We start from the raw sequence: 22,049 nt of genomic DNA, 5'->3' as shown, positions 1-22,049 counted from the left end.
GCTGAATTACACATAAAATGTTTAATTCTTCACCTTTGAATGATCACATTTTTGTTTCTTTAAATAAAAAGTAACACAAATATTTTTACGTAACTTTGCTAAATGTTTCTACTTACACAAAGAAGACTGGTGAGTATTTGATTAGGAATTGCCATTTAGTAAAATAATGAATCAAATCTAATATAAAATGAAGCATTTAAACTGAATGTGACCTTTTTTACAATACTGTTTTATTTCCCAAAGGCTGATGTGCAGAATTGTTTTCTTTCATTGGATGGTCCAGCTTTACATAGATCATTGTTATCAAAATGTACGAGTTGATATTTCAGGAGGTTAGACATATAGACATGTGAGAAAAGAAGTCTCTGAGTAAATGTTTCTCGAGAATCTAAGTTGCCATTTCAAAGTAACAAGTTTTTTTTTATTTTTTTAAAACATTTTATTGACAATTCAATACACATCGAGTAAAGCAGTTCATGGACATGACCGTATACAGTTAGTAACCCATATGCTGCAACACACAATAAGTTTGTACATAGTAAAGGACATGTAGATACAGGTGCGCCCCCCCCATTGCCACATAATTACCAAGTTTCTTTGAGCCACATTTGATATTTTCTCATAGCATATCCATATTTTGAGAATCAGTCATTCATGCCAGAATCTGAGTCGTCGGGAGGGGGGGTACATATGTTTCCCCGAAAGTTGTTCCATTTCTCCCACACCGTGCCCATTTTCGGGGGCATCCCCTGTTAATAAAGACTGCCTTTTCTGCCACCATGGTGCTGTCTAGATCTCAACACCACTGCTGATGGGTCGGTGCAATTCGGGCACCCCAGTGTCTTGCAATGTTCCTTTTAGCTAGGGTGACGCGGAGTGTGACCCAGCTCTGCGCCGCATGGTTTAGATCAGTGGGTTCCCACACATTAAGTAAGCACATTCGGGGCTCGAGAGGGACCTCGAACCCACATACCTGGATGATCGTCGTCATAACAGCTCTCCAGTAGTGTGTGATGTGAGGGCAGTCCCATATTGTGTGATGGATGGACCCAACAAGCCCGCAACCCCTCAAGCAAAGTGGCGTGTCAGCCCTCCCTATTTTATGCAGTACCGATCGCGTATAGTAAGTTCTGTGCAATACTTTGAGTTGCACGAGTTTTAACCTGGAAGGGGTTGCCACCTCCCGTGGGGACGCCAGTGCCTCCTGCCACTCCTGTTCGTCCAATTCCCCCACCTCTGCCCGCCATCTCTCTTTTAATGTCTGTGTGGGATCTTTCTGATTATTTATCAGCTTTCGATAAGTGAGAGAGATTGCCTTTTTGGATAGCGCGTCTGTGAGTAGACGGTCCTCAAGCGGGGAGGACTCAGGCAGATCTGCTCCAGGGGATATGTTCTTTGTAAGGGCATGTCTTATTTGAGTGTAGCGATACTGTTCCTTTCCCGCCATCTGATACATTTCTTGTAGCTGTGCAAAGGAAACCACCGTACCTTTTTTCCATAAGTCGCCAACTTTGGAAATGCCTATGAGAACCCACCCTGTGAAACCCTTGCACGTGCGCAATTTGCCGAGTCTTGGGGAGTCCCACAGTGGTGTATGCTGAGTTCTTACCCCCTCCCATTTAAGTGCTCGCTGCGCTGTGTACCAGATTTGCACAGTGTGGGCCGTGGGTCCAACTAGCGTGTTTTTCTTGTGCTTATCGTACAGTGCATCTAGGGGACCATTCACACCTAACATGAGCCTGTCCAGGCGCAGAGCTGGTTCATCCTGTGGGGCGTGCAGCCACTTATTGATCACTATAAGCTGGGATGCCCAGTAATATAACTGTATGTTGGGCAGGGCGATGCCGCCGTCGTACCAACTGCGAGTTAGTTTACTCAAAGCTATTCGATGAGGTTTTCCCTCCCATAGGAGATGGCCCACCTCTGCCTCGATGCCTTTAAAATATGAGTCAGGAATCGGTGTGGGGGTATTTTGTAATACATATAGGAACCTAGGGAGGGCAATCATCTTGAACAATGCCGCTCTCCCCAGTAATGTCAATGGGAATGATTGCCAGTTTTTAACATCATTCTTCAGCCTCCGCAGCGGTGGGAGCAGATTACGTTCCATGAATTGTTCGTGGTGGGGCATGATATTTATACCCAGATATTTGAAACCGGTCTGTGTTATCTGTATCTCCGCTCCCCGGGGTAGGCCCTGAAGTGTATACAACATAGATTTGGCCCAGTTGATGGTGTAGCCGGAGACCCCTCCATAGAACGCGCAAATGTCGAGTAAACAATTAATGGACCGTCTGGGATGTGTCAGGTATAATAAAATGTCGTCAGCGTAAAGGGAGATACGGTCCTCCCATCCCTCTGCCCACCTCAGTCCCTGAATCACTGGGTCTCACCTTATCCACGCTGCTAGCGGCTCCAATGCCTGGGCGAACAGAAGCGGGGAGAGGGGACAGCCCTGTCTGGTTCCCCGCCCCAACGGAAAGTCCTCTGACAGGCGCCCATTGACCGTCACCTGGCTGTGCGTAGAGCAGCTGTATCCAGGCACAACATTTGGGTCCAAAGCCCAAGTGTCGCAACACCACAAACAGGAGGGGCCACTCAACCCGGTCAAAGGCCATACTGGCATCTAGGGAGAGTATAACTGCTTCCTCTTGGGTATATGGACCCCTAGCCAAAACCCGTGTAATCGTCTGAGGTTCATCGCCGTGTTTCTGCCAGGCATAAAACCAGATTGGTCTGGGTGTATGAGTGTCGCGAGGTGGGGCTGCAGCCTAGTTGCTAATGCCTTAGCCAGTATTTTCTCCTCCGCGTTAAAGAGTGAAATTGGTCGATAGGAGTTGCACTCCTGGGGGGGTTTACCAGGCTTAAGAATTGTAATAAGTGCGCTACCCTTTGATCACGGGGGAGAGAGCCCGCCACTAGGCTGGCCTCGTACATTCGTAGCAGGTGTGGTACCAGAGTGTCCGCCTCCCTTTTAAACATCTCCACTGGGACGCAATTGGGCCCCAGTGCTTTTCCCGATTGCAGTCCCCTAATAGCAGCCGTGATTTCTTCTCTTGTGAGGTCCGCCTCTAGTAATTGTACATCCTGTGGTGTAAGTTTAGGGAGAAGTATGTCGCTTAGAAAATCTAAGTTTTCCTCTACCGTTGTAGTGGCCACAGGAGTGTATACGGCTTCATAGTGGCATACAAACGCCTTAACGATGTCATCAGGGTCTGTTATTGTTTCCCCACTATCTAATTGGAGTTGTGCAACCCACCGGCTGGCCCTTTCTTTTTTTTCTAACCACGCTAGCAATTTCCCAGCCTTGTCCCCCACTTCATATATCTTGTGCTGCGTCTTCGTGATACGTACCTTAGCTTCCTCCCATACATGATCCCTGTAGGCTTGCTTAGCGAGACTAAGGGTGTGGGCAGAGTCCTCGTTGGGATCTGCAGTGTGGGCGCCCTCCGCAAGATCCATCGCCTGTTCTGATGTCAATACCTGCTGAGTCATGTCATGTTTGTGGGCCGTGACTGCAGAGATGGCCTGGCCGCATATGACCGTTTTGTACGCCTCCCAGAGTGTGACTGGGGAGGCCACTGAATATTCATTCTCCTGAAAGTATTGGTTCGTGGTCCTATGTATACCCTTACGTATGATTGGCACCTTGAGGTACCCGGGGTGAATGGGGAAAATACGTCTCCATCCCGTGAGGTGTGGTGTGTACAATAGCAGTATAGGGGAGTGATCCGAGATTCCCCTAGGGAGGTGTGTGATGTCTCGTATAGCGCCCAGGCCTGTCGGTGTTGTGAGGAATAGATCTATCCGTGAGAGACTATTATGTGCGCCTAAGTGGTACGTATACCGATGGTCTGTTGGGTGTCGCATGCGCCAGACATCCACCAATTCCATCGCCTCGGTGAAGTCTCGTAGGATCGATGTGCATGCTACCGTCCCCCTTGATGGGCGTCTGTCCGTTACATCATCCATTGTGGCGTTAAAATCTCCCCCTATTACAAGTTCTCTGGGGGGCAGGTCTAACAGAAATTTGCCCAGGGCTGGGAAAGCAAGTGTGTGAAGTGCCGGCGGTATGTACACTTTCTGATCAGAATCCTGACTCCTCAAGATCCAGACGTAAACTCCGAGTGAGTCACAATCTTAAACTCCCATCTATACAGTGCTTTAACAGCAGTGCCCACCAGGTGGGTTTCTTGTAAAAGGCAGACTGACGGGCCGCGCCTCCTGAGATATTGCAACACTAGACCCCGTTTTATCTTATTCGCGAGCCCATTCACATTCCAGGATATTATGGTCAATGGCATGACCTGCGCACGTGCGTGATCTAATTGTGAGCTTGTGGTCCCAGATGGCATAGTCTAAAGAATTGTGTTGGCGTTTCTTGATAGTGGGTTAGTAAACGTGTGGGGTACCGGTCGTGTGACTAACTCTACCTGTTGTGTTTGCACTCGTGTGTATATAGCGAAAGAAACATTCATGAACAAAAACCAACAAAAAGAACAAATCCCCCTCACCACCCCCCTCCCTGCTCCCCAGCCAGGCGGAACCCCAACTACCCACCACCCCAACATTGCAGAGTGCTTCATTCCCTATTGCGAGAAGAAGAGGAGTAATCCTGTTCCCAGGTGAGCACCAAAAGCTGATTGGACAAAAGGAGGAGACGATTCAACATAAACTGCAACATCCTTTAACTGTTTATAATAGTGTGCGTTTGTAGAGTAGTTCAATGCCATTACGCCATTTCCTTTGCCATCTTCACACCCAGATACTGTTCATCTTCATGACTTATCCAGACTCCACTGACCCTGACTTATTCTCCGTTGCTCTGAGACTCTACTGAGTTTCTTGAACCTCTCTTCACAGGACGTCCTGCTTTGATTTATTATAGATTTTTTAATACATTTGTGAGGTTTATGCTTGATCTCAAACTCTATCGAACTTGAACCCTTCATAGGTTCTAACTGACACCTATTTCCCGATTCTTAAGATAGGGGTTCTATCCTTTATGGAACATGCTTAATACATTTATTATTAATTATTAATTAACCAATTATTATTATCGATATCTGTTCATGAATGATTTACTGAAACTCAATAAAACTTATCACTTTGAATAAAGATGATTTACTAAAAAAAGATATAACAATTAATAAAACCCTTGAAACATATACCCAAATTCTCATTATTGACTGAACTTGGTATAGAGATTGGGGGCCCGATTCACAAAGGTAAACTTAAAGCTGAGTCTAAGTTTTGTCCTAAAGTTTAACTTTAGACCTGAAGTCTAAATTAAGATCTAAAGTGTAAGTTAGTCTAACTCTAGACCTGAAGTCTAAGTTTAGACTTCAGGTTTAAACTTAGACTTCAGGTCTAAAGTTAGAATTTAGGTCTAAACTTAGGCTTCACGTCTAATCTTAGACTTTAGGTCTAAAGCTAGATTTCATGTCTAAAATTAGACTTTAGGTGTGAACTCGGACTTCATGTCTAAGTTTACCTTTGCGAATTGGTCCTGTAATTATAATTTATGTGATGATTTGCTCCTGATCTTCTCTAACACAACATCAATGGTCCATCAGACCTAAAAGGCTCACCAGGGGGTTTCTGCCCATGTGATGGTAAACCGAGTTTATTTAAACTGCTTCCCGCTCCAGCAGTTCTCACAAACAAGTTAACTCACTTCAGGCTGATGACAAGATGGAAACCCCCAGACACTTTTGGAACTAGAAAGATATAGGAATAAATCAGCTTGGCCTGATCGTAGGAGGGTATCAGAACAATGATCCCTTTGTCCAAGAGAGATTGATTCCTGATTAAAGGCCCTTGTTCTTTTGTTAAGATTTGGGATGGGATGATCAAAGGACTGGAATCTGGAGGCAAGGTGCACCCTTCTAAATTGAACTCATTTTAAACAACCTCCAAAGCCCAGGCATAAAAATAACTATTTTCCAACTGTCCATAAAAAATTGAAGCCTTTGCCTACCACAGAAGCAATGTATTTCTTTTGGTATTCTATTTGTTGACCTCAGTAGAAGTCTAAATCAATTAATAATAACTGGAAAATGCTGAGGTTTAGAAAAAATACCATAAAGTCTCATTAGAAGATCACAAATTCTTGCTTCTAAAGCAAATGGCCCTACCTCTTGACTGAGCATGGGTAGAGTGTTGTAAGCAGCAGAAGTATGCCTTGGATTTGAAGAAGGATTTGGAAGAGTCAGACGGGACCCATTGCTGAAAATAGAGGAAAGGCACGTTTTCTGTTTCTAAATTACTTCTTTAGAATATCATCCAGCAGAGAACCAAAGTGTTGCGACCACAAGAACTCCTCAGGATCTGGGCGATGCTCAAAGGGGTCCACCTCCTGACATCCCCAACTCTGACTGAAATAAACCAAGAGTATTGAGGCGATCAAGCAAGGGATAGGGATAGAGTAGGAGCAGCGTGGGAAAAGGAAGATCTGTAACAAAATAAACATGATTAGTAGAATATATAAATCTAACTACACTCATAAATTCTCGCTAGTGCATCTCCAATACCTGTCAAAGATCTTCCCTGGCTGCAATGAAACCTCTCTGCCCAGTAAGATACCTCTCTCACTTCAGGAAAGTCAAACACCTAGAAACCAAACACAGCCCAATTAACAGTCTGACAACCTTTTCCATTTAGTTTAAACAGAAGGATCTAATACTCATACACACCCTTTTTCATACTCCCTTAAAGCAAGAAGAAGAATAAAGAACAAATCCAGAAAACAGGTAAGCAAAATGTCACGTTGTGAGAGAAACGGTCATACTGCAATAGATCTGCAAAATCCAAGATTCCCTCTCTCTTTTAGGACTTAATGCAGTTTCCAAAGTACTCAGAATGATCAACTCCAATGTCACGTGAAATAGGTTCCCACACAGTCAAAGAAAAAAGAAAAGCGGTACCTCAATAAGATTTCTAGGCCCAAGGTACCGCACCTTCCATATAGATCCTCCTCTCTTCTCACAAAGCAAAGAAAAAAAAACAACAGCCGGTAGGATCTCCGCGGTTTACTTAAGGAGCCAGTAAACCCACGGTAGATAAGTTCAAGTGGAGGCCTCTCCCGCCGCAGCCGCGGGTGGGGAAACGAAAATCTGGACGTCCGCGCTCGGCTGAGCGGAGCACAACTGAGAGGGGGATATTCAGTGCCTCGGACAGAGTGCGCCACATCCTTCGGCAACGACGAGACGAACTGTTACCAGTGAGTGCAGAGCGGCCACCTGGCACCCGGTACTTCCTGAAACAACGAGAATCACGTACAACGCTCCATGCGTTGGACGTGGTTTTAATGGTGAATGTTCCCTCCCAGAAGGACGGCCTTCTGGGAGATGCAGTTCAGCTGACAGTTCTTTGCTACACCTGAGGTAGGCGCACAGCCGGTCAAGGCCTGACACAAAGTGAGTACATCCAAGAAAAGAAAGATGAATAACAGCAGCAGCCACAGCCGCTGCAAGTAAGAGCGGTGGGGCCGACTGGGGGGGATTTCGAGAGACGACCATGAGGGAAAATTAATTATTAATTTAATTTTCCCCTGTGGTCGTCTCTTGAAATCCCCCCAGCCGGCCCACCTCTCTTACCTGCAGCGGATGCGGCTGAACAGCAGATTTATTGAGACCTTTTGCCTTCCAATCGCTAGCCCATGCACAGCATATAGTAGAAATTACTTCACCAGGATAAATAGCTGTGAATTTCATGTAATCAAAAGTTAGAGCTGCCAAAAATTAAACTTACAACTCCATCATAACAAGGAGCACTCCACAATCCTTCCACGCAAAGATATGTGTCATGGGGGGCGCATGAGAGCTGGCAATGTAGATGGCTGGCTGTAGCAATAGCTCCAGTGACCCTGAATAAAGTTACCACACCTACACCAATATATGCTGCCAACCATGCCACGTTGATCAGTTGACTACATTGGAGTGTGGCAGCTTGGAGCTAGCAGCGCCATTGTGGGGTGAAGGATTGATACAGATTTGGTGAATGTGTGCCAGCTGCCGACTTGGTGACTGGGCCCACTGACGGGTGAGCCCTCACATTGCTTGTGCCCTTCTGCTCAAGACTGGTCCCCCTGTGAGGGCTCATTGGTCTCTTTTGCCATTGAGAGTGCCTGTGGCACTCCCACCTGCCTTTACAGTTCACCGACAGGTCTCTGGGCCTGTACTTTCAACTGGAACCACCGAGCATGGGGAGAGGTGGCACCTTCCTATGCACAACCACCCTTGGGGACTGTCTAGCGACCCGAGACAATTGCTGCATGTTCCCCCGCTGGCGTAGAGTAGAGCACGTACGGCAGTTGGGGCTTGTCAAGGCCTGTCACTGCTGTTGCATGTCCGGCCTATTGTCCACTTGGGAGTCCCTGCTGCTCTACTGTGCCTGAGGGGGAGAAGGCTGGAAGATTGGCATAAGCTGACTCCTTCTGCGTCATCATTGATGGCCCCCTGCACCTCTGCAGCCTCTGAGATTTCTGAAATGGCAGTCACACTCATTTGCCGGCCGGAGCCTGCAGAGGAGACTATTCTCCACTGCTGAGCGGCCGGCCCGCTGAACCCCCCCCCCCAAGGGATTCAGCAAACCACAGAGCAGCACCTCAGCAGCTTTAGTGGGGGACAGATCGCACCGAGGACTACCTTTCTCATCTGCAGATGGGTGGCAGAGCTGCTCGAGGCCAGCACAACACTGCATCTGCTCCCCTGTGATTAGGCTTGAGGCTCGAACTCCCGCATTTATATTTCAGGCACTATCCTCAGTGTTGCCCCTCTTTACATGCTGAGCCATTCCCTCCTTACCTATTGCTGTCTTGCTAGTGCATAGTTGCCAACTGTCCAGTTTTTGCAGGGAGAGTCCAGGCAAGTTATAGACTGTCTGGGTAATATTGTTGTAGAAATTGTTCCTCTTTATTACACACAGGTACGCAAACAAGAACTTTCTATCTGCAGCAGCCCTGTGCTGCAAAGTATCCCAGGATTTCTTTTTCAAATGTTGACAACTATGTTAGTGGCCTGTGCCGGCTAGATGGTGAACTTCACTCAAGCTGGTACCTGCCCAAACAATACTCAGTGAGGCTGAGACTCTGGCCATGCTGCCCTGTGTGGATCAATAGCTCTGCTGGGTGGTTTGAGATGATAGGGCTTTTCAGAAATAAACAGAGCAATGCTCCTGGTCTCCAGCACCACCAATCATTTACTGTTTCCCAACCACTGCACCTCTAAAGTACTCTTTGACATAGATAAAACCAACCAACGCCAAGTCAAATTACATTTTGACAAGCACCAGCCCATTTTTAAAGGTGAACAATTAGCTGTGGACTCACATGACCCAGTGGATCTTAATGTAGCGGCGATGTTTAAAGAACTTAAAGGAAGCTTAAGTTCAATTAATGACAAAATGGACTGTCCACCTGGATAGATTCCAAGAATGTGAGGACCAACACTATTCTACACCAACTCAAGCCGAGGCACAAATCTCTGACCTAGTGGACAATCAGTGAGATCTCGATCGTGAATTGACAGCAACTTAGCTGGAACTGAAGGCTTTCAAAGCTAAGAATGAAGCGATCCAGAACCTAGCCAGAAACAAGACCCAAGGCCTTGATGGCCTCTTTCTTGAATACAATAACGTGTACGCTTACAGTATGGCACCTGACCTGGCAGAGGCATACAGCGAGGCCCTCCAGCCGGGCAAATTGCTGTCCTCTTTTCTGGAATCTTAATTAGTTTCTATCCCCAAACCAGACCAAGATCCCACTAACGACACCTATTATCGCCCGAGAGCTATACTACGGGAAGACTATAAAAACCCGGGTGCGATTTTATCTGCCCGATATACCCACATTTTTCCAGAGCTTTTTCATCTGGACCAAAATAAGTTTGTTCCCGGGCACAGCACTTCACATAACCTTCGGCGCCTGTTCTTGATTCAGGTTGAGGTCCAGGGGTGGTTCACGTTCACGGTGTGCCTGGTCCTGGACCTAGAGAAGGTGTTTTACTCCCTGTACTGTAGCTATCTTTTTCAGGTCCGTGAGCGGATGGGCATCAGCAACAGCCTTCTAGCCTACACTCGACTTCTATACACAAATCCCCTTTCTCGTGTACGGGTGGGTTGATACATCCTCTAAAACTTTCTTGGTCGAAAGCAGCACTTGGTAGGGGTGTCTTCTCTCACCCCTCATCCTTGCGATGGCCATGGAACCCCTGTCCATTCGACTCCGCAAGGATGGTATACACTGGGGCATCTCCCTTCATGATGACCTGACAACGCGAGACATCACATTGGGTGGAGCTCCCTTCACTTGGCATAACTTGGCAGTTCGATACCTGGAAATTCACCTATACCGTACCCCATCTAATCTGTTTAGTGGTAATCTGCGTCCTATGCTTGCATCATTAGAATCCCTGATATCCTTCTGGAGAAAACTCCCACTGGCAACTACTGGGAAGATCGCACCGTCGAAGATGGTAATCCTACCACTGCTTCTATATTATTGTGCTAACCTCCCAGTGATACCCCCTGCAGTTTCTTTTGCGAACTCGACACTTAACGCATCAAATTTATACGGGGCACTAGCCACCACTGAATAGCCTTGAAGAAATTACAATTGCCTATTAGAGAGGGCAGACTAGGCGCCCGTCATTTGAAGCTAAGGGCCAAATGCATCAACAATCCATTTTGCAATTTCATAATTGCGAATTCTTGCAATTCGCAATTAGAACATCGCAAAATGGAATGAATGAAAGTGTGTTTAACACTTTCTGCGATTCCTAGGGGATCGCAAATGACCTACCTCATGAATATTAATGAGGTATGTCGCAATTTGCGACCCCCTAGGAATCGTAAAAATCACGGGGATGGTGACCTGCTTGGGTCAGCAGGCCACCATGTCCGTGATTGCTTTTTAGGTCTCGCCTGGCGTAGCTTCACGCAAGCGCAGTCTCGCTGGCGAGATTTAGTGTTAACAGGTATTTTCTGTAAGGAGCATTAAGCCCTGTCCCTCTTTTCCATTGGCTGGCGTCACCGTTTATGCTAAACGGTGGCCAGCCATTGGAAAAGAGGTGTCGGTGACGTATTTGCTTGGCTTTTCGAGCCGTCCCATTTTTACGGACTTGCTTGCTTTGCGTTGGTCGCAAATGGTTTCTTATCTTTATGGGGCCAAACACATGGCCTCATAAAGACAAGAAACCTTTTGGCAGAAGCCAAGCAAATACGTCATTGAAGTCTGCTCGCTTCCAGCCCCATCTGTAATGAAGCAAACGCGTTCTCGTTCTCCTTTGACGGTAATCTGAGACTTTCCCGTTACATGAGGCTCTTAACAAAAGGTTGTAATTCCACCACTTTTGTCCAGGGGCGTACTATTTTACAGTGTGCACACTGGTGCGTGTAAGGGCTCTGTAAGCGTGCAGTACTTCCTCATCACAGTACTTTGTGAGAGACCGACCTCGTGAAATATATGCCTGCAGCCGTCTGACTTGGATTCCTGTTTCTTTTTGCCACCTCTCAGCCCCTGCTTGTACTTCAACTTGGTACGTTCTGGGTTTCCTCTACAATGCCTTATGCTAATCGAGTGACATAAGCACTAAATACACAGTGAGTGGCTGCTGATTGAATTACACCCTGGCAGGAAGGGCTGGGGAGGTGTGCGCGCGGGGAGCTCTGAGGAGAGAGCACGATTGCAAGGCAGGCACACCTCTAGCAGCTTTTTCTTAAATATACATATATGTACATATTATTTATTTATTTTTATATTGCTGCACCCCTCCCCCAGCCCGGACTGTGAAGAGCATGCTGCTGCAGCCCTGATTGATTTGCACAAAGCTTGCCTCCCCGTGTCACATTTTGAACCGCGAGCTGTGTTTGCAGAAGGCTGAAGAGTCTCCCCGGGGAAGGGCCAAGGAAGCCGGTGGCCGCACACGCCGTGAGCAGCTTGTGTTTGTGCATGCCACCTTCGCGACATCTCTCCTAAATGGAATTACAGCGGGCGTCCAGCATTCCGGGGCCCATGTCCCCAGCGTACACTGCCCAGGTACCCTACAACTACAAACAGCTCGAGGGGCGCTTCAAGCAGCTGCAAGGTGAGTTGCACACCCGCCGCTTTGTTGTAGGCGTTGCTATGGCACAGGGAGAGAGCGCCTGGGCTGCCTTATTTCTTTGCAAGTGCATTCTATAGATTGGAATTAATTAAGTGGTGATTTTATGACCGCAGTTCTGTTGCAGGCATGTACAATATTGTGGATAATTGCGTTGTGTGTGAGCGCGTTTGTAGATAGATAATGTGCATATACTTTTGTTGTGTGTGCAAATATATAATGCTGTACTTGGAGTATAAATAGGTTATGGAATGCATACAGAGCGAGCGCATACCACTGTCTGCTCATGTGATGCCCCACTGCCCAGAGCTGGACCACCATAGCCTAAGGCGTGCACAACAATGGCCTTGGTCTGTCAGATGGGTGCGGTTGAGGGGGTTGTCTTGTATTCACAATCCAGTGTTTGGTTGTGTTTGATTTTACAGTGGTGAAGTTTTTGTGATAGGCTACATTAGCGCCATTGGGCATGCCCCTTCATCAGATGTGCGCCTGTCTGTGAAGTGTGACAGGGCAGTGTTTTTTAGGGGCATTTTGGCGCAAACTGTCCACAAAAAACAAATACAATGTTTGTTGTCTATGCCAGCAAGGCGAAGTGGATGCGTTTTTATAGACATTTAAACACATTTCAAGATCTCGAAAAGTATGGTTTACCAGGTCATCTACAACGTACATCTTCTGTGGCAATTTCCATACAGCTGTGTCTGCCCCATCTTCACATGACAGTGCATTTGCGCAACTGAGCGGGAAGGGCCTTGTACAATGATGGTGAAAGGATCAGTTACTCACCTGTATTTTATTTTTTTAAATCTACTCTGGGAATCCAATTAGACCTAGAGGCCAGAGACTATAGGGTTATAGTAGAAGTTATGTTTTCAGAGAAAAAGTGGCAAATGCATGGAACTGTGTCTTAGTGGAAGTGGTGGAATACAATGACAACAATGTAAATTATACTGTGACCAGCACGGTCTCCTAACCCTTTTTGTTTATTTTTATAGCACAGGTGCCAAATACATTTGAAATGCAATAGGCCTCACATTTGAGAGAGTTGGAGCTGTTTGCATTGTAAATGACAAAGCCTTTTATTTATCTGTTTTAAAAACTACACGTAAATAAAAGGCATTGTCATTTACAATGCCAATAGCTCAAACTCTCGTAAATGCGAGACCTATTGCATTGCAAATGCTTGTTAATAAAGCAATCTTTTTTTATGCGTAAAGCAGCCCGTTTTCCTTAAAGGAAAACTGGATGCTTTACAAAAGAGAAAATTAAAACGTGCTCACCTCCCCTTCTGTTAGACTTTTCTTACTCCAACGGGCACCATCCGGCTGCCCCCAGCACTTGCTGCAATTACAGAAAGCCTACAAATGCTTGTCCAGAGCACGCATCCTAACACAACATGTCTTTGCATATGCCCGAGGGTCCCCACTACACGGCCTCCCACTGTACCCTGGCACATATACCGCTTCAGCTGTGCCTAGCTGGCAGGATTGCCCCCTGACCACAACTAATGGCCTATTTTCAGATGGCCAACTTATTTCATTTGTGCAGCTCAAGGCAGGCTTTAATGTTCCAGCTGGGCAGTTCCTCACCAGCTGACAACTTCATAACACTTGTCATACACTGTGGCTGACTAGAGATGAGAAACCCCTACACATGTTGCACTGCAGGCACTCCTTACCACAGGAGAGGGTGGTCACTTGATTACATGGCTCTATAGGGCACTCCACAGACACATCAGCATTTCCATAGGAAGAAGATCAATTGAGGATGCTAAATGATACGGAATGGACCCTGGCCCTGGCATTTACCCACATAGTCTCGAGAAATGCCAGATTAAAAAATATTCAGTTCTATATCCTCCACCGTGCATTCCTGACCCCCAAACAACTCAATCGCTACTTTACCACAGCAGATTTGCACTGCACCCCACTGTACCTCAGGTAATGCAAATTTCCAGCACATGCTATGGTCTTACTGTACCCGTATGGCTGAAACATGTCGACCTTTAGCTAGCAGTTATTTGCTAACACTGCTATTTGCACTGTTTTTAATAAGAGTGTGAGGGGATTGTTTGAAATAAAAAAAATTAATTTTCTCCAAACAACTCTTTTTTAAGATTGCACCCACTATATTTTTTGCACTGCACAAGTTCTTCGTGATCACTGATTATAGAAACAAATGTTTTTCTTTGTCTTTGGGTCTGGCTCCACCTGTTCACCTGAGCGAGAGAGTTTTTCCCCAAGAAGATAGTCTCTATGATCAAGAGGCATATTCTTCTATTGGGTGGATGACCAGATGATAATACTGATCACAAAAAGAATTGATGGGAATCCAGGCTCTGCTCAAGGGTTCTTTGTTCTGCTTTTTTCATAAAAAGTCCTGTATCACACTCTACCAAAGAAGATTTTCAATAAACCTGTAAACAGAAGTGGAGAAAAAGAGAAGAAATTGCCATCAACATATTCGATCGTAGGCAAGTAATTGCCCCACATGCACAAGCTAATACATAGTGGCTATTTGTGTGTAACACGTGTCACTACAACTGTGAATACACATAATCTCATTAAAACCAATGTGAGATCAACTCAAAATCTTACCCTATGGTGGCTTCAAACACTCCCCATGGGAGGAGAGTGGAGGAGAGACCTCTGTAGTCAAACTCTGGAGAAGGGATAGAAGCACAAAGCAAGTCCCCCTCTATCCGATAACCTTTTCTTGCTAATGGAAGCGAAAATCTAGCTCGCATATAAAGCTAGCAAACAGATGCACTTCCAATCACGCAGCGGACGCGCGCAGAGCCTGAATTGAAGAGGTAATGCCTCTAGCTCCTGATTAACTGCTCACAACTTTTATCGTTTTCAAAATCAAAACAATTTGTGCTGCTTTTATCTTATTCTATCGCTGCACCCATCTCGCTGCTATTCTTAAAATTGTTCTGCTTATTTGCACATTTTACCTGCTGCTTCCCTGGAGTGCTCCTTAAGCCCCGGTCCGACTCGGCAAGTGCCGTTGAGCGGAGGGCTGGTCGGAGTCACCTCCTGGGCAGGTCATTTCAGGGTCAGCCAGTCAGCGCTCTAGTTCTCACGCTGACTCTCTACTTAAACAGATGCACTTCCAATCGCGCAGTGGACGCGCGCAGAGCCTGAATTGAAGAGGTAATGCCGCTAGCTGGTGATTAACTGCTCACAACTTTTATCGTTTTAAAAATCAAAACAATTTGTGCTGCTTTTATCTTATTCTATCGCTGCACCCATCTCGCTGCTATTCTCAAAATTGTTCTGCTTATTTGCACATTTTACCTGCTGCTTCCCTGGAGTGCTCCTTAAGCCCCGGTCCGACTCGGCAAGTGCAGTTGAGCGGAGGGCTCCTCCTGGACAGGTCATTTCCGGGTCAGCCAGTCAGCGCTCTAGTTCTCACGCTGATTCTCTACTTAAACAGATGCACTTCCAATCACGCAGCGGACGCACGCAGCGGGCGCACAAAAGGCAAGCCCGTCTGCGCCCGTCCGCGACCGGCCGGGACCTGGGGCCATAACCCCTGGCGGTTTTCGTACCCTTATCCGCTATAGCACCCACTTTCTTAAAACCCTAAGGGGCTCCATCCCTGCGAATTGCGCACACTCCATAAATCCTATTAAAGAGTCCTCTGATTGCCCTTCCTGCCACTTCACACTGCTACCCAGCTTCAAGGACCCCCACACACCCGCCCCACCTCTAAAGCTGCTCCTGCTGAACTGTCGCTCCATCCCCAGACATTCTACAGAACTCCACCTTCTACTAGAAGATCGTCAGCCTGACGTTCTATTCTTAACGGCAACCTGGCTACACAACAGCTCTGAGCCAGATATTGTCCAGACCCTACCCCCCGGTTATCTTATACATAGAGCTGACCGTAAGACCTCCAGAGGCGGAGGATTAGCCTTAATACATAAAATGTATATCAGCCGCCGTTCATCTTCAGAGGGCCCCCCGACTGCGAAAGTATGCAGTTCGCTCTGGAAATCTCACCAACTTGTACCTTCTCTGGTCTTTTGATATATCGACCTCCCGGACCCATAGGCCAATTCCTTAAGTCCCTTCCTTCATTTGTGGCCGAACGAGCTGTAAATCTCGCAAATTTCACGTTGCTCGGTGACCTCAACATCCACTTAGATGACCCCTCTAATCTTTCCGCTATGGAGCTATCTACTTGCCTTTCTGCCCTTCAAATTATTCAAAAGAGTTTTTCTCCCACCCACGACAAAGGCCACCTCCTCGATCCCGTTTTCAGTAATGCACAGAAACTATCAGTGGCCGCACCTATCCCACTCCCTTGGACTGATCACTTTTTAGTTCCCATGACCTGGGAGGCTACGTCCCCAAACCCCGTTCAGCAGTCTACAATCACCCTGGAGAGAAAATGGGCGAAGCTCTCTGCCAGCACTTGGTCCACTACTCTGGCCATCAACAGACCCTCCCATTACCCTAACCCTGATTTGGCAAATAACAACTTCAATGCATGGATCCGTAACTCGCTGGACTCGCTCCTGCCTAAGGCACCGGCCCACAAGAAATTTAGGGAGAAATCGGCCCCGTGGTACACTCCTAGCCTAAGGAAAATCAAACAATCCTGCAGACAACTAGAAAGAAGATGGAGACTAAACTACGAGGAATGTAGGAAATCTGAATATAAAGAAGCTTTAAGGTCCTACAAAGCTGAGATTAAATCAACTCAAATACACTTTTACGAGGACAAGATCAATGCCGCCGCTTCTGCCCCTAAAGAAATATTTAGAATAGCCAAATCCCTTTCTGCCCTTCCCCAGGAACCTCCCAAAATGGAGGACGCCTCTCATCACTGTAACAAGCTAGCCGAATACTTCCATCAGAAAATTCAACTAATATGTCAGTCTTTTTCTCCTTATGTGCCTGATCCCTCCGACTCTAGTTCCAGAACCAGAATGACGAATTCTTTAGAAGAATTCCCCCTGCTAGACGAAAAAGATCTGGATATTCTCCTTACTAGGGTTACGTCTGGCTCTCCTACTGACCCTGCCCCTCCTCAACACCTTTCCCTGGTCCAGCACACGGTAGGCCCAGTTATCATTGACATACTCAACTCCTCCATTACTTCTGGTAGAGTTCCCCAGGCCTGGAAATGCGCCCAGGTCAGAGCTCTTTTAAAAATACCTAATCTGGACCGTTCTAACCTGGCAAACTATCGCCCCATCTCTCTCCTCCCATGGCTGAGCAAATTGATTGAACGTCATATCAATTCTACTCTAGTCAATTACTTTGAAGCCAATAATTTACTCCACGCCTCCCAAACAGGTTTCCGTCCCCAGTTAGGCACCGAGATGGCCCTGCTTGCTGTTTCGGAAGAAGCCAGAAGACTTCTAGATCAGGGCGGCTCAGCAGCTATTATTCTACTTGACCTCAGTGCCGCCTTCGACACTGTCAACCATAACATCCTACTCGAACAGCTGACTAACATGGGGATAGGAAAGATGGCATTCACTTGGATTCAGTCCTTTCTAAAGGACCGCTTCTACCAAGTATTTGAGGGGACATCCATGTCCAAGCAGTGGCCTCTTAACCGCGGGGTCCCGCAGGGATCCTCATGGAGCCCCACCCTTTTTAATTCTTACATGGCCCCACTAGCCGAGATAGTGCTTCCCTTCGGCATCAAAATAATCACCTACGCAGACGACACCCAACTGGTGGTGGCACTTAACCACCCTGAGGGTTCATCTGACGTCCTAGGCCTCTGCCTAGAGGCAGTCGCCCAATGGATGCGCCACTCTCACCTCAAATTAAATGGGGAAAAGTCCGAACTTATGTTCCTAGGAAAGACCCCCTCGCCCTCCTCTTCTTTCGTCTGGCCACCCTGTCTTGGACCTATGCCCACTCCTAAGCAACAAATTAAAAGTCTCGGCATATGGCTTGACAGCTCCCTCTGTTTTAATCATCAGACCATGAAGCTTTCGGCCACATGTTTTGGACTGTTACGAATGTTCAGGAAAATCCTCCCCCTACTCCCTTTCCAAGCCAGGAGAATCATGGTCCAAGCCTTGATTCTGTCCCGTTTGGATTACGGGAATGCACTTTACCTGGGCGCTCCTCAGTCCACCTTAAATAGGCTGCAGGTGATCCAAAACTGCGCTGCGCGTTACCTGGCACAGATTCCCCGAAGACAGTCAGCTAAGCCTGCCTTAATAAACCTACACTGGCTGCCCATCCGTGCCAGGATCCAGTTCAAAGCCATGTGCTTAGCGCACAAAGCCATCTGGAAATACGGCTCCCATATTATTCAATCCTTGGTTGTGCCCTATCAACCTACCAGGACGCTTTGTTCCAGTGCCACTTTCCTTGCCACGCCTCCGAAAGTCCAAAGAGCTAGGTGGGGCGGACGCTCCTTCACTCTGAATGCCTCCAACCTCTGGAACACCCTCCCACTCACGCTCCGTAGTGAACCCAACATCTCACTCTTCCGTAAACACCTCAAGACCCACCTTTTTCTATCAGCATTTCAGTGATACTCCTTCTTTTTGCGCTCTCCGTGTCCACAAGCGCTACGCGCTATACAAATACAATTTCATTCATTCATTCATATACACATTCATACTACCATTCCCTCGCTTACTATATCAAGGTGCGTCTCTCGACGTGATCCTAGACATGTCTGCTCTTCCTCCATGGAATCAAATGAACAGCGAAATGATAAGTGCCCTTAATTAGTAACATTCGTGGAATACACTTCACATGTGCTCGTAATTACAAAGGCTTCCGGTGTCAGGAGAGTGCCCCTTTATATTACTGGCAGCGCACCTGACCCCCGCGTCAGCCGATTCAAAGAACGGAAGGACCTGTGTTTAGGCTGAATACCTGTGATTACCCGGGGTAATGCTGTTAAATAAAGGGCTCACATTTGTGGTTAAGACAGCTGTGGTTTCCAGGTGTCATGCGGGACACCGCCTGGCCCTGCCTGGGCGGTGCGTCGGCGTACAGTGTGGAGCTGTCCTGCTTGTGTTTACATGTGCGGGCCCCACCCCTTTCTTTTAACCCACGTGTACTCCCTCCCATTTATGACTGTGTGTGTGGTTTTTTGGAATGATAAATGATCAAAGGTGTATAAGGACTTACTCCCAAAATGGCCCAGATAGAGGATCTATGGTAAGGACCCTCAGGCGCTTCCGTATAAAATGAAAATTAAGGATGCGCGCGGGTGCAGAGGCATCGCATTTTAGGTTCTGATTGATAGAGCCAGAAGGAAAGATTCACAATTTTGTATGATGCAAGTCAGTTGTGTACTGACTCTGGAGTGTGTTACTAAAACATCGTATTTTTGTGACGTAACGATGTTTCAAATTAGCTCAATAAAACTTTACATTCCAGTATGAAAAATATGGTTGAATCAAGTATAATACAAGAGTAGCAGAGCACAATTATAAAAAGTGTTTGTAAACTTCTAGTTTTTTTACAGTTTTTCTATTTACAATCATGGACATGGGGGGGAGTAGGCAACAGGCAAGGGGGGTTGTGGGTAGAACAGTGCCCCCATAGGGCGCAGACCAGTGAAATATTGTCTGTACGCCTAAATTTACAGTAACATTATTCCCCACTGGAAAGTTGTATTAATACCCAATCTGGAGCCATGGTATCTTGTCATTCAGTCCTCTTTCCCATGTGCCTAGGCGGTATACCCATCGTTGCTCTCCAGTGTGGAGGAACCTCTGGATATCTGGGCCTGTTTCCTGTTTTTTTAATGATCTCAAGCACTATCCATTTTAGATCTGTATCTTTGTGGTTGTGTTCCAAGTAGTGCCTTGTTAACTTTGTGTTAGTTTTTTTGCATCTGATGGTGCTTCTGTGTTTGTTGATGCGGACCTTGATCTTCTTTGTTGTCACGCCCACATACATCAAATTGCAGGGGCACATAAGTAAATAGACAACATTTTCGCTGTTACAGTTGCTAAAGTTTTTTAATATCCATGGTTATGCCCAGAAGTGGGTCCCTTGCTCAGTTTGCCACTGGATTCAAGCTATCCTGGCTGATGTGGCGTGTTACCCTGAAACTAGTCCCAGGATGCTTGTATCCAGTCCAGGGAAGACCTGGCTTGGCAGGGTCAAGAATGATTTGCATATGGTTGGGTCTCAACTGGGGTGGCAAAGTGAGCTAAAGAACAATGAAGGATTCAACCCAGATCTGTGACTGGGGGGTGAGTGTCTGAAAAGTTTCAGTGCTCCATCAATCTATCCTGTCCTTGTGTTTGCCTTGTTCGCCCTAAGTTGGTAGGGTATGCCCAGACGTAGGTCCCTTACTTACTTTGTCACTGGATTCAAGCTAGCTTGGCTGATGACGGGTGTTACCCAGAAACCGGTCGCAGGATGCTTGTTTCCGGTCCAGGGAAGACCTGACTTGCAGTTCGGGCTGGACAAGTCCCATGAGGGGCAGTGTCAATATTGATTTGCATATGGCTGGGTCTGAACTGGGGTGGCAAAGTGAGCTAAAGGACGATGATGGATTCAACCCAGATCTATGATTGGGGATGAGTGTCTGAAAAGTTTCAGCGCTCCATCCATAATCTCCTTGTGTTTGCTTTGTTCGCCCTCAGTTGGCATGGTATGCCCAGACGTGGGTCCCTTGCTCACTTTGCTACTGGATTCAATCTAGCCTAGTTGATGAGGGGTGTTACCCCGAAACCGGTCCCAGGATGCTTGTTTCCAGTCCAGGGAAGACCTGGCTTGACAGTTCAGCCTGGATTGTTCCCAGGGGGACAGGGTCAAGACTGATTTGCATATGGCTGGGACTGAACTCGGGTGACAAACGGAGCTAAATTTTGATGATGGATTCAACCTAGATCTGTGATGCAGCGGTCATAGCTCTGGACGCACACTTTGAACCCCAACTCAATCCAGACTATGAATTGTTCAAGCTTCGCCAGGCCGGCCAGAGAGAAGGGGAGTCCATGGACGCATTCCACTCACGCCTCAGAGAATTAGCCAGCACGTGCACAGCAGACGACCAAGCTAAAGAGGTGAGAGCACAAGTAATACAAGGATCCAGAAGCAAAACCCTCAGGAGCCTCATCCTCCTCCAACCAGGAATCCCGCTAGAAGACATCCTCGCCATGGCACGACTTGTCGGACGTCAGAACAACAGAGATGGATATCACGATCACTCAGCAACCAGTGAGGCCCACCATAGTGAAAGTGGAGCGAGCAGACGCAATCCGGACACAAGGAAGAGGAGGCAGAGGGAAGCAACCGGAGAAAGCAACACCTGCTATCGGTGCAGATACTGTGGACGTGAAGAGTGCCCCCTGGAAGAATGTCCTACGCAAAGGTGAACTTGCTCCAAATGAAGGAACCGCAATCACTTTGCCACTATGTGCAGAGGAGGCCCAGAAACAGAGGCACCCGCGGATGGAGGCCGCCTTCCATGTCCGTAAGGCAACTCTCCCTAGAGGACGATGAGATCCAGAAGACAAGCAAAGGATCACAGCGGCAGCAGTACAGCCTTGAAGATTTTCCACCGAAGATGAGGAAGAGTGTTGCCTTATATCATTTGCCACCGACCAGAAGCACAGGAGGCACTCAAGAGTAATAGAAATAGCAGGATCCCGCGTCACAGCCTTGATCGACAAAGGCGCGTCCATCAACGTTATGGGAGGCCAACAATACAAGCAACTGCACCCGCGCCCTCAGCTAGCCCCGACAAATATCAAAATCTTCACCTATGGAAGCCAAAGACTGCTACCTCTTAAAGGAAAGATGACTGTGAAGGTGAAGGCAGAGGACCAAGGAATCACAACCACATTTCATGCAGTGGATAGAGAAGGCAACATCCTCGTAGGGAGCCACACCGCAGAAGACCTCGGCCTGGTCAACTTCGCCTGGGCTGTCAAGACCCTCCAAATGGAGCAGATATTTGAACTGTTCCCACATCTTTTCACTGTGCTAGGGTGCA

The sequence above is a fragment of the Triturus cristatus genome, chromosome 5_2 (assembly GCF_964204655.1).
Source record: "Triturus cristatus chromosome 5_2, aTriCri1.1, whole genome shotgun sequence".
NCBI lineage: Eukaryota > Metazoa > Chordata > Amphibia > Caudata > Salamandridae > Triturus > Triturus cristatus.
This window is presented reverse-complemented; position numbering follows the sequence as displayed.